Genomic DNA, 12,523 nt, shown 5'->3' with positions numbered 1-12,523 from the left:
AAAATCAAACAGATTATAAAAGAGACAAAACTGAGAATCAGATGATTAGTCTAATATTTTAACAAAATATATATTGTATATTTTGCTTCCAAAATTATATACAATGATCCATTCTCGATCAAGAATGGGAATCGAGCAAGGACACAGAGAAGGATAAGAGTTTTGGATCATTTTTCTTGATAGTTACCCATAATACACTACTGTTTTGAAGCCCGTTTTCTTTGTCAATAAGTTATACAGGAAAATGGATGTTTATTTTGCATAATCAATCATAATAAAAAAGATAGAAATCATTTCTTTTACACAATTATAATATTTTTTGCACTCACTTGTCAACATTTTCTTTTTATTGAAAATACCAACTGAAAATATTGCTTTCCTTTGACTGGAAGTCAATCTATTCCGAAAATCGCCTACTGGGGAAAAAATTATAATATATAAAGTATTTTTTTGCAATGGATCTAATGGTATTTATTATCAATCATAAAAATTCTTGTATTACCTTTCGTACTTTAAAATAATATGTCTAATATTGCATAGCTGTCCTCGTACTTAGTATATACTCTGATTAGATCAGATTCTTGTCCATGTCTGTGGAGGTTGAACAGCGAATATTTAAAAAAAGCGATTTTTGAAGAGCACACAGTATTCCTTTGAATGCTGCCCTTATAAAGAACTATCGAGAAGGTTTGAACAATAGTGAATGGGCTGTATGATTTCTGATTCTTAACGTGAACGTTGCAGGCATAAGATGTGTAGACAGCGCAGTTCTAGACACGACTACAAACCTCCGAGTCAGGTGTGTTGATTACATAACCTAGATAGATTTGTACAAATTATTTCGCAGAAATTAAAGTCTACTAATGCCCTGGCTGTGCACATTTACTTCACCTCTAACAACAACGATGCTAACAAACTAGCAACAGCCATGCTAAAAGTTGGCCTCGTGGCCAAAGGAAACAATATTTTAAAGGCAAACCTAACAGTAATTTATCGCAAACGATCTAAGCACAGAAAAACTACAATGCCAAAATTATTCTTCTACATTAAGAATTACTATATCACTTCTGGACAGGAGTTCCACTGAAATTCATAAAGTGAATTAATTAACTCTTACTTTGAAGCAGATTTCTAGGCTACCTTCCCTGACCACTCATTCCTCTAACACAATCGGTGTCTTGCTGAATTTCAGGATTTCTCAGATAATCTCGACAAAGAAATAACACTGGACTTCGCCACAGTGGACGAGTCTCCGGCTCTCTAAGGTCACGCCTGCAGCGTGTTATCCCTATAAGGAGTAGCTAGGAAAGAAGGATGATTGCTGGGCAACGTCAGCTTTTATAGTCGCGTTTGGGGACGCTTCTAGAACTTTTTCTATCGTCCTTGAATTACAAAAATAACTTTTCTTCCGGAACGGCGGTCAGAGAAGGTATTCTGAATTGACAATGCAACCATTGTTGCATGTTACAGGATTTTACAAAGGGTACAAACATGACATCAAAAAAAGGCAGTCGAAAAACTTTGCATCATCGACGTCATGCCAAATTACTTGACGAGAGCTTTATGACGGCAAAAATTCTGTGCAGTAATTTTTGACGACAACAACTGTTAGTTGTAATGCTCCAGAAATGGTTTCAAGAACAACTGCCGGCTTACCAATACTATCTGTGTTACATTACATATGGCCTCATCATGTTGTGCAAAGTGACAGGCCCTACCATGGCAAGGACATAGAGCTGGATAACTGTATGGCTAAAACATGAGGGAGAAACTCTGTAAGAATATTTAAGGAATTGAAAGTTGATGGAATCGTGAAGATGAAGAAGGCACTCAACAGTCCTGAATCTTGTCATCGATAAAATAATGGACACCAGGTCGTGAAGCTTCTCCGTATTATTTATATTTACTGTTAATCTTTATTTGAATTCTTTATGCTTACTGTTATTCTTTACTTGTATCTATATTTATTTAAAACTTTTTGCTCACAAATCCAGGTATTTTATGGAAATAAGAACAAGCAGTCAAGGAAATGATGGACTTATGTTAAGATGCGGCTACTGGTTAAATGAAGAGATTTGAGAACGACACAAAACAGGAAATTTGATGACCGGATTACAACACCCCCTGTGGAGAGAGGTAGGCAACGGGAAACGGATTATATAAGCAGAAGATGGAGAAGTGGCACCTCTCTAATAGGCCCCATGTTTCATCTTAAACTGGTCTCACTTTGTTTATTTTCATAACCACCCAAATCAAAGCTACCAGTGAGTCACTCAAGAGAACAGAAGCAAGCACTGCAACCAAACAATTTATTGAAAAAGCAAGCAAGCAAAATTATGTCCAGCTAAAGATGAAGCAAGCAAATGCAGTTGTTAAGTACAAGAAGGTGATCAGAAGCTATTCTATATTGAAAAAATGCTGACTTTCGTTATCACAATCACCATATGAGTGCTTGGATTATTTATTCCACAACTGAATTTTCCCCACGAGCAAAGCAGGAATCCTTATCTCACCAATAGCCTTGAATTGTTATAACATAAGAAGGCATCATAAATATACCACAAGAGATCAAGAAATTCTACGCAGAAGAAAAAAACAGTACTGGACAACATCCCTTCACATTAGCGCATAGTGACTTCCATCGTGATATACTTTAAACCTGAAGTTCTTAATCTTGTTCAGAACTTACTCATATGTCAGCATAATGGTGAAATCTTACAGAATCTCTGTGATGTTCACTAATGCTTATTCAAAGGAGATTATTATTATTATTATTATTATTATTATTATTATTATTATTATTATTATTCAGAAGATGAATCTAGCCCGTTTGTGTAATTCAACACCTGACTCAGAGGTCAGTAGTCAATGTGTTTTTAGAACTGCACATCTCAAGCCTACAATATTCAGGTTAAGAATCAGAAATCACTATTACCGAAAAACTCTCGACAATAATTGTTTATAACAGTAGCATTCAAATGAATACTGTACTGTTCAAAATTAGTTAGAAATTAGAAACAGCCCATCGGGCAATCAGCTAGTGTTAGGAGTGTACAGAAATGGACAAGAACCTGATCTGTTCAGTTTATATACTAAGTACGAGGACAGCTATGCAATATTAGAGATATTACCTTAAAGTTCAAAAGGTAATACAAGAATTGTTAAAATCGGTAATAAATACCACTTGGTCTATTACAAAAAATTTTTATATACTGTAATTTTTCCCCAGTAGACGAGTTTTGGAATAGATCGTCTTCCAGTCAAAGGAATGCAATATTTTCAGTTGGTATTTTCAATAAAAAGAAAATGTTGACAAGTGGCAAGTCTCAAGCGCAAAGAATATTATAATTGTGAAAAAGAAATGATAGCTCTGTTTCATATTATTATTGATTATGCAAAATAAACATGCAGTTTCCTGTATAACTTATTGACAAAGAAAACGGACTTCAAAACAGTAATGTGTTATGGGTAACTATCAAGAAAAATGATCCAAAACTCTTATCCTTCTCTGTGTCCTTGCTCGATTCCCATTCTTGATCGAGAATGGGACATTGTATATCCTTTCAGAAGCAAAATATACAATATATATTGTTAAAATATTAGTCTAATCATATGATTCTCAGTTTTGCCTGTTTTATAATGTTTGATTTTAAATTTACCGCTGGGCATCAGTGATGTCTGGGTCAGTCATTCGCATATCACAATACTGTGCAGGATCCAGAGAAGAACGGGTCTGCTAACGTGGTAACGAAAATAAGACCTTTTCTGCGCAGGTAGTCACGTGAGCCCCTCTCCGCTAGAGATTAGTATGTCCAAGTACCGTGCTCATTTAAGTGGTCATTTTTTTTCTAATAATCCATTTCCTTTAGTAAAACTTATCTTCAGTTAAGAGTTTTTCTTATTTTTCACTTTAATGCTAAACAAATTCACAAAGCCATGAGTCATTAAAGGTCCGAGAGGATAAAAATGTCCACCAAGAAGGGTAAAAACAAAACTGTTTTCATCGTAAGTATTATTTTATGGATTCATTTAACAAAATAAGAACAAAGAACTTCTTGATACCCATTTGGTATTAGTTCATTAGTTTCACAGATTATCTTTTCATGCTTTGGCACCCGTTCTTTTGCTTTTTCTTTATTACAGCCATTTTGTTTAGATAATTCATCCTAATTATTATGTAAGGAAGGTACTGAGTGACATGCTGGCTGGTTGTTGTCTAGTTTATTACTGCCTGATGTACAGAATCTTCACAGAGGTTATCGGCTGGTGATAGCCGCAACGTAGTTACTACTCTCTGGCAAATCGAAACAGGGATTAAGTTTAGGCATCTATGTTTGTTCACAGACAGAAACATACATACGATCTGATACGGAAGATTCAGTTGAACATTACGAGTACATAATCAGAGCGCTTGCATAGCAATACATATAGTGGTGATCATAAATGAAATGTGACAATAATGGTTACAGATAAATACATATAAAAGTCGTTGTGTTTCTTCGACCGTGTGCTCTTCTCGTCAGATGACTCACAGAAGAGAAAGTTCATCTTGGTTGTTGGTCTCCTGGCGGGCCACACACATGGTCAGTACAAATACGTGCCCCCCCCCCGCCCCCAAGAAAGGCCCAACAGCTGAAAATTGTCTTGCTGACAATATCAAGGCTGGGTTGTTCGTACTTTCTCCCTCCTTGGTATTGGCGGTGAGTAATGGGTGCAATGGGTCATCCTTGTTGCCTTCGTTGCTGGTAAGTCTGCTTGGCTTTTGTGTGAGAGTACCTTCTTCACAATGTCCAAGGATGACAGGGTTGGCCACCCGCGGCGGGTGGTGTGATGAACTGCCACAGCTGCCTGTAAAGGTGCAGCGGTCGCTCGTCTCCTCCGGGAGCCCCACCTAGTTGAGGAATTTCTTGGCTCTCAGGGCGGGCAGCAGGCTGAAGGATGACATTGGCTGATCCTTCGGTAGCCAGCTCGAGGATGCCGTCCAGCAGGAACTCTAGGACGGTACTTGCTGAAGGATGATGTTGGCTGATCCTTTGGTATCCAGCTCGAGGATGGCATCCAGCAGGAACTCAAGGACGGCAGCAGGCTGAAGGATGACGTCTGCTGATCCTTCGGTAGCCCACTCAAGGATGCTGTCCAGCAGGAACTCAAGGATGGCATCCGGGAAGGTCATTCCCGCCCTGAAGAACCATGCCTCTGGATCGCGGGATATAAATAGTGGAAGGGGTGTGGAGGAGGAATCGAGGGCTTCGTTGGCGTGGTGGGTCATCTCTGTGGGTTGGACATCTCTCGTCGGCCTCTTTGGGTCACTCCGGGGTCACCAATGTAAAGGAAGGTACTGAATAACAAGCTGGCTGGTTGTTGTCTAGTGTATTGCTGCCTGATGTACAGAATCTTCACAGAGGTTATTGGCTAATGAGAGCCGCAACGTAATTACTACTCTCTGACAAATCGAAACAGGGATTAAGTTTAGGCGTCTGTGCTTGTTCACAGACAGAAACATGCATACAATTTGATACAGAAGATTTAGTTGAACATAATGAGTACATGATCGGAGTGCTTGCATAGCAATGCATATAGTGTTGATCATAAATGAAATGTGACAATAATGGTTGCAGAGAAATACATATAAAAGTCGTACGGGAGAAGTTGTGTTTCTTCGACCGTGTGCTCTTCTCGTCAGATGACTCACGGAAGAGAAAGTTCATTTTGGTTGTTGGTCTCCTTGCGGACCACACAAGTGGTCGCTACAATTACATCTTTGGGATCATCAGCTTCAGACTTTAAGCAGTCTTTAACTTTCCGTGAAGTTTCACCATGCGTTGCAATAAATGTCTCTCTCATAATGGATAACTGAGACGTGAAAGCATCAGAAGGTGCGGCATGCAGTCTGCCTACATTGATTGTGCTCAGCCATGAATTTTCTGATAAACTGCGGTCTCTTGTTTAAACTCCTAAATTAAGATATTTCAATACAAATTTCTTGACGATGCAGCCATCAGTGTGACGAAGAGACCCATCTTCTGTTACGTAAGAAATTGATTTTTCAAGTTTTCCTTCCTCTTTCTTCGTCAGATTCTGTTCTTCTTTAACATCATCCTTTAAGCCTTCATTTTCAATTTCAAGTTCATTGGGTAGATTTTTAAAGAAAATGTTAATGAGAAACATTTATACTGAAATTTCCATTCGTTCACTGCTGTGAACTAGCAGAAGATGACAAGAGCTTATTTAAAAATCGAATTTGTCTTCTTCACATTTAGTGGGGTTTTTTCTTTCACTTCACAGCGTAATGTCTTTTCCTAACAAATACTCTCTCAAGCAAAATTGAAAATTCACCGAATTTAGCTCATCATGTTGTCCATTCATTTCACCTGTGCAACCAAAAAAATATTCTAACATATCTTGGTTTAATCGCCTTGTAGGTATGAATTTAACGCTATATAATTCACTTAGTAATTCGTAAAGGTCTGTAAGAGATTTGACAAAATTTCTCAATTTTGAAACCTATAAAGGCAATTAAATCGTGAGTTTGCTACTATCATTGTTTTCATGGTATCTACCTTTTTCTGCTCCTCATAATTAATCCCAAAAGCATTTCGGGTTACTGTCATCATATAATGAAGAAGAATTCATAATATCAAACCACTTATCAACAACATAAATGAAATTAGCAGTTTCTTCCAAACTGCTGCTGTTTAAGAGACCTTTCTTATCTAAGTAGTCATTTGCACTTGCAATCGATAACTGTTATCCAGTTCATGCGCTGTTTCTCTTGGCCTAACAAGTTAAAGTGAGTTCCATTTAACTTATGAGAAAGGCTGTATTCTGCCTTTCCCTGACGAATGGAAGAATCAGAAACAAAACTTCCATCTTGCAACTTGATTTCATGTCGTCAGTACCATCATCCTTGAAAAAATGCGAAGAGCAAATCATAGCATTATCTGGGTTAAGTTTAGCAAATCGTCGACATGCTTATATGCATGCATCTCTGAAACTTTCACCTCTCGGAAAAACGAAAGAAACTTAGGCTTAAACCTAAAGATTTGATATTCCTTTTTGTTTTAAAACAGCCCAAAAACTGTGCAGTTGTTGGGCATTGTGCTGACAATATTTTACCATGTTTGACCAGGAAAATTTTTTTCACACTGACATTTACTGCGAGAAATATTGTTGGCAAATAAGTCATTGTACAAGACAATTAGTATTTTGTGTTAGAATCTACACATATAAATTAACATCTATCAAAGAAATCCTTCGAGACAGGATAAAGATAAAACATTAATAGAGGGATATATTTGGGGTTGCCTGTTTAAGCCAAATCTTTGATTTGGGTTGGCTTAGCCATAGCCCCCAGTCGAGGTTCTGGGGCTCGCATGAGCTCATTATCCTAACCACTCAGACTCAGACCTGCACGTTAGCAGACCCGTTCTTCTCTGGATCCTGGTACTGTGTAAACAAACCCACCCCATAGCCACAAGGCGAGACTGCGTAGTGTCTATAGACTCTGCAGTTAGTTGGACAAAAAAACCCATACAACTAAGACGTGTGTTCTTATTGCTCCAGCTCAAGAAGGTAGAAAGAATTTAAAAGGAATTAACGAAAGTCAGTCGAATTAACGAATATCACACATAACGAAACACACTATATAAGGTTATGGGCCCAGGATACTCCCAGAGCGCCAAAAGTAAACGAACAGCAAAATAAGAGTTGTAAAAGTGAGGGAAATAAACTTTGGAGAAAGTCAAATGCCTACGAAGGTGCCGTGATGCAGTGAAATACACAAAATGGCGGGCGAAGACAAGGAAAGAAAAAGACATGAAATTCTGGATGAATCGAATGCTTTCCATCGGGCAAAGAGAACTGGAGCTGCGCTCACCCAGAAAAGGTGGTGGGAATGTATAGATCCAGGATATGCTGAAGCTCAAGACAACTGGACACAGCTACGTCAAAGAAATAACGACACCCTCAGTTATATCCCACACAGAAGCTTGGGAAATTTTGAATGATATCCGCACAAAAATGGATACATTCTAAATAGTTGATGTTTTAGAAGAACTGTGTGGATGCAGAAAAGATGTGGTTGTGATTAGAGGTCTTAAACATATTCCCAAGTATCAAATTTAGTTGAAGTCACAGTTCTCAAAAATTGAAGATTTCAATATAAAAAAATGAGTCAGTACTGCTTTTCAAGGAGAGGCGAGATAAACTCGGGGCAAGAAAAGAAGAGGAATCTTCATTCTGTAAAACAAGCTTCAGAGGAGATTCAAGAAAAGAAAATGGAAATTCAAGCACAAATTACAGAAGAGATGACGCAAGAGGCTACATGAAAGAAGACAAAAGATTTGTCTGCTATGCTTGTAGCCATCCTGGACACATAGCAAGACACTGTCCAAAATTTGCAGAAAGAAGAGACAAGGAAGAAAGAGAAAGTGAATCCGATGTGGCGGGTGGAGACCTTTGACTTTGTTTTCATCCACTTGCCTTCTAGTGTGCCATGATGCTGCCTTATGTATTATGCTTCATGGTCCAAAGAGACAGTCCGTTATTCTCACCTTTATTTTGTCTAACAATGGCCCATGTGTGAAGATAACTGTAGGAACAGAAACAGACAATTTTGAGTGCTTATGTTTCGGTACTAAGCTGGTAAAAACAATTGATGAATACAAACGAGTTTACAAACAATAATAAGAGAATGTCCTACCACAAATTGGACCCTTCATGGCGTCCACTCTTCCCTAACCAAGCCACTTCTCTCAAACAGGCAGAACTTTTTCAAGAAAAAGACACCCATCACAGATGGTGATGTTTCTTAACATTAAGAAGAAGCCACCCATCACAAGTTGGTGATGCTTCTCACAGTCTTACATAGCTGTCTACTGACAGCTACAATTAATGTGGGGAATAAGAGGATGGTGTGGGAGAATGTAACAGTGGATGAGGACTGGCCAAAAGGAGTTGGGTGTCCTGATGGATGGAAACCCCTAGGCAGTTTCTTTGTCAATATCGTTCAAATGCTGTTTTGCCCTCAGGTCATCAGGATGGGAAAAAGGAAGACAGGAAGATAGGAAATAGGAATTACTTTTAGTTTATGGAAGGTTTATATACAACTTTTACATCTATATAATCGTTTTGAAGCAATAAAAATTTCCCGATGCATTGGGTATGATTTTGCAATCAATGAATAACTATCATTTTTTTCTGGCTGCATCTTTTAAAGTCTGTCCATTCTTGTATACAATAAGCTGACACCTGAATTTTAAATTACTTTTTGAATCTTTCAGGAAAGGAGGAAAATAGGAAAAAAAATTTGCTAATACAGGACACCAAAGCATTACCTGGATTTGGTCGGACAGCTGACTGCCAGTCAAGGTAGATGAGACACTGACCTAAGCTCCACTGACTATCTGAGGGGCACAGGGAAGGTGCCAGCAACTGCATCTCAACAATCAACTCTCATAAACTTGTAACAGACTTTAGGAATCTGGTTTGACTGACAATGGGTCCAAGAGAGGCATGTTAAGCCAACAGGCTGACTGAGTTTCCAGCACTGGATAGCATGGGAGATTTTGTGCCAAAATGAGAAGAGTTGCATCGTCCCAAAGTTGTCCATATTTGACCCCAGCTTTGTTTCAGAGAACAGACGCCGCCTATGAGTGATCACTATTGCTTTGAGTCGCTTTTGAAGATTGTGCCATCCTGAGTTTCTGTGGAGGGAATTTTGCATCTTATTACTTCTTTACTTGTTTTATTCACCATAAAATTCCTTTACATCTCTTCAGGGTGTTATATTCTTTCCGGTTTTTGCCCTGGAAGCAACTGACAAAGGGAACAAAGTATCATTAGCCTAAACTGATTACATCCCTTTGTGCTAGAACAGTCTATAAAATTGGTTGTGTTCAAAAAAGCAGTTTCTTCCTGATGTATTCGGTAAAGTTTGATTTTTTATTTATTCCAAACAAGAATCATTTTCTAAATCGTTTACAAACACAAGAAAAATTTGAAAAAAGAACAAAAGCTATTGAGTAAATCTTTCTTAATGGTGTAGTATGTGATTGTATATATATGTACATGTATATAAATAATAAAGAAGTATGGCTTCCAGTTTCCTTCCTATTATATAAAAGCAATCCTAATATTTTGCTTATGAGAAACATTACCCAATTGTAGTGAGTAGATATTATTCTAGAGGGTGCTGTATAGACAGCATGGCAACAGTGTGTGTGAAGTCATGTTGCACAGTACTTGGCTATATGCTGCTTTAGGCAATTCTCCCAAATTATCCTTATTCTAGCGCCTATCCTGTAATGCCATACTAACCGACCCTTTCCCCATTCCCTTGCCTACTTTCAAGTATTATTCTTATAGATCAGTGTCAGTGTCATCTGGTAAGTCTGTACTATATACATTCATTAGTCTATAATGTTATATTATGTTAGCATATGTACCTGCTTACTGGTGTTACTGTGAAACCTCTGGTTGCTGTCCAAATGAGTGGCAGCAGACTAACCACCCAGGGAAGCATGTCTTAACTAAAGTATAATATACCCCTAGCCTATCCTGCCACGAAGTGATCATCTGTATCAATTTAAACTAAGTAACCTCATAAGTTTTAAGTAATGCTTGTCAGCCAAGCCATTACATCATCTCAGTGCTTTAACATTCTCTAACATCAAAATACGTAAACTGGCTTCATAGCTGCAAACTCCCTGAAAGGTCCCGAGGAGCGAAACCAATCACCCGGGTCCCAGGAAAACTTCCAGGCATCAGTGAACTCTTACTTAGAACACATATAAAGTCTCCTGCTGATCCATTACTACTACTTTAAGAGAGCGAGAGTCTTCACTCGAATACAATACTATACAAAATATTGCGTCAAGTAGGAAGTGGCAAATACAAAACCGATCTTAGAGGCTCTTGAAATTAGTCATTGAACCACTGCACAGACATCTGGTTGAAAGTGTTTCCTAAAGCCTCCAACTGGTGGTGTCAAACTGCACTTTCAGATGGTTTGGAGGGTCCATTTTAAGGAACAAAAGAGGTGGAGGTGGCATTCAGGTGTTCGTGTCTAAATGGCATTTCTTGACCTCCCAGAAGAGAGAGAGAGAGTTTCTTTGCTTCCCTTTGCTGCCACTAGATGGACTAAATGTGAACTTAAGATTCCACCCTTTTAATTTTTTTTTTTTTTTTTGCAAGTTTCTTTAACACTTTCACCGTGATTTTCTAAAAATGTGTCAAAAGCCTCCCCCCCCACACAAAAAAAATAATAATAGAGGAAAGAATGCAGATCAGACCATTTCACATCAAAGCCTATTGACTTGAAACTACCAACGATGATTCCAGGCCATGAAATCAAGTGACTAGTGAGAATTGGCAACTATCCTCCCACAGAGTTGCCCATTAGTCTGTTCCATCATCAATCCTCGCATGCAAATTTCCTGCTTTTCCTTTCCAGCTCTTCACTGGATTTACGTTTCACTGATAAACGACTTAGGTAGTTTTCGTCACACACAACCGTGTCGCTTTGATTTACTGAATCACCGCATCTGTTTGGGAGTCTCTTCCAGGTAAATATTAGCTAGCTGTAGGTGAATTAAGATGCCCTTCCGACGTTCTTGTTCTCAGCATCCATAACTTATGCTCCAGAGCTATAAATCTGTTCTAAGAATGAAAGCCACAAAATACAAATGGAAGACCTTTACATATTCATATTTCACTCCAACACTCTTTATAAAGGTTTTTTGAAGGGGAAGTTATTAGGGAGTGACAATAAGTACTCTAAAAATCTCGCTTGCCCCTTCCCTTCCCTTCCCTTCCCTTCCCTTCTCTCTCTCTCTCTCTTTCTTTCCACTTAACATAAAGCAAGCATGTTAAACACAAATCTTTAGGAAAGAAAATGAAACTGACCAAAAACGTAAAGAAGAAATACCCATCTTCTTCACCGTCTTTGAGTCCGGAGACCCATCGAATGGACGTGCTGATGCTTAAATGTCCCTCAGAGAAGCTTTTGTGAATTCATCCTCGAAATTCCTTGAGGCTGAAGGTACAAGCTATCAGTGGGTCTTCCTTCAGCCATGTCTCACAGATCTCGAGGAAGGAGGAGATAATGTGCTGCAAAAGGTCCAGTGATATTCTGCCTTTAGTCGAGAAGGTTCCTTCAGAAGTCATAATCAATTTCTTGAGGTTACAGACATGGATAATAAGGTCATCTAAAACTTGAAATAATGTAATCAAGCCCTGTGAGGAGAGAGGGACAGAGAGAGAGAGAGAGAGAATTTTGAGCTACTGGAATTCTTCCTTCTCTGCGCTAAAACTCCACTTTCATTCCAGTCAACAAGAAATCGCCAAGCAAAAAAAAGGAGCTCAGAACGGAAGGAAAATGACACCGGAGAGAAAAAACGGAATTGCAGACCTAAACCTACACTCCACCTCAACCAACTGAAGTAGAATCAACTCCAGAACTGAATGACATTCCATAATCTGACACTGCAGTGGAACTTCAATTCTTGAAGCAATTTCATCCTCA

Source organism: Macrobrachium rosenbergii, chromosome 36, assembly GCF_040412425.1.
Source record: "Macrobrachium rosenbergii isolate ZJJX-2024 chromosome 36, ASM4041242v1, whole genome shotgun sequence".
In the NCBI taxonomy this organism is placed as follows: Eukaryota; Metazoa; Arthropoda; class Malacostraca; order Decapoda; family Palaemonidae; genus Macrobrachium; species Macrobrachium rosenbergii.
This window is presented reverse-complemented; position numbering follows the sequence as displayed.